This window comes from Coenobita brevimanus, chromosome 17 (assembly GCF_032717465.1).
Source record: "Coenobita brevimanus isolate Jiangsu-jjx chromosome 17, ASM3271746v2, whole genome shotgun sequence".
Taxonomy (NCBI): domain Eukaryota; kingdom Metazoa; phylum Arthropoda; class Malacostraca; order Decapoda; family Coenobitidae; genus Coenobita; species Coenobita brevimanus.
In genome coordinates this window covers 6,400,276-6,402,204 of record NC_136970.1, presented here as the reverse complement: position 1 = coordinate 6,402,204, position 1,929 = coordinate 6,400,276, and positions in this window count along the sequence as shown.

The following is a 1,929-nucleotide window of genomic DNA, read 5'->3' as shown; positions in this document are numbered from 1 at the left end:
ATCCACATCCACACCACAACGCTCCTTTATATCCTCATTCGTCAGCCTGTCTCTCCATGTGACTCCACAGGCTCCTCTTAAATAACTCATTTCCACCGCTCTCACTCTTGACTTGTGTCCTTCCAACCACGTCCAAGCTTCACTTCCGTACGTTAGAGTTGGTATCACAATACTGTCATGTAGTAACTTTTTCACTTCCATGCTCACTTCCCTGTTTCTTATCACTGCTTTCAAAGAACCAGCAACCTTTCTTTCCTGCTGTACCCTTTCACGCACTTCACCCTCCAAATTAATACTATGTACAAAATATATACCTTTCATTCAGGGGGGTTAACTTTGATGCTTACTTTACCCCCACTAAATACTGACTCCAAATTTGCAATTCTTGCATGCATTCTGTGCGCTGCGAACAGCTCTACTGCAAATACAATACAGAAGATTATAAAGACAGTAGGTGCTGGGCTATACACATAATATGGGTTGAACATACTCAAACTCAAATTTTCCCAGGGCTTCATTGTTTCATTGATCAATTCCCTGTTGACCTCATCACCGTCAATCCGTGGGAATTTTCTCCGTGCTACCACGGATGCCCGATCCACGACATCCGTGAGCAGCTAGAAGCTGACCAGTGCAGCCAAATGACACAAGGGCGCTTACAAACCTCCCCACCATACGCAAATTCCCCTAAGCCTCAGGGGAAGAAAATACAAAAAAGGAAACACAAAAAGCGCCCCCCCACTGCCCCCGCATCCCACTGTAATGGCGGGGGCCACCTCACATCTCCCCCAGTCTATGACAGGGGAGAACGTTATCTTTCCTTTTCCTCCCCTCTCACTATCACTTCTGTTCTACCTTCCCCTATTCCTGCCCCTAGTTCTAACCTTCCCACCCCACACACCACTATACCCCCTCAACACAAAACCGGCCTCCCTCTTCACAGGCTTCCTAGGACCCTTTCCTCATCTTCCCCTAACCTACTTCCTAAAACCACCTCCCCCTGTCTACTGCCTTCCACCTACCACCCTGCACCACCCACCACCATCACTTCACAACCGCTCGCTTTCCCTGCCCACATGGTTAACTCATTCACCTTCCCTATCACACCCTCCTCCTCATCCCCACCCACCTTTTTTTCTTTGCTCACCTCCCCTACCCCACCTTCAACCTCACCATCCCCACGGACCACCACTTCGTCCCCAATAACCCCACCTGATGCCTTGCCGCCCACCACATCCCGCACCCCACCACCCATCACTCTCTCACGAGCTCAGCCCCCTGCTACCACCTGAACTGCCCCATCCTCGAACATGCAGACAACCCCGCGAGGCCGCATCTCCCCACCACCACTGGCTCTCTCTCCCCCTACACCTCACCCCACCTTTCCTCGCCTCTGACGACACACACCACCTGCCGCATCCCACTCCACAACCCCTGCCAAGCCACCACGGTTCCAGCACCGCACACCGTCCGCCATCACCCCCACACCCGCACCATCCCTTAGCTTCGTACCCTCCGCCCACCCCACACCACTAGCACAGAACCCTGCTACTGCCCAAACCACCCCACCACCAAACACCGGGATGGCTCCACAAGATTGCACTCCCTCCTCGCCACCTACCCTCCAAGCCAACTCTCCTGCCATCTCACCACCGCTACCGACCCCACACCCCCAACCTCCCCCTGCTCCCGCACCGCCTGTCACTTCCACATACGAGTGCTATGTTTCCTCCTCGCCATCCCCCTCCACTTCCCCTACCACCTCAGCCTCCACCGCCCCCACCACCCCCCGCACCTCACCTGACATCTCATCCACCATACCTCGTTCACCCTCACCCCTTCCCTCCGCCACCTCACCCTTTCCACCCAAGCCTACACGCCCGCCCACCCAGCCCCACAGGACAACCCACTACCACCGCCGTCTCCCCT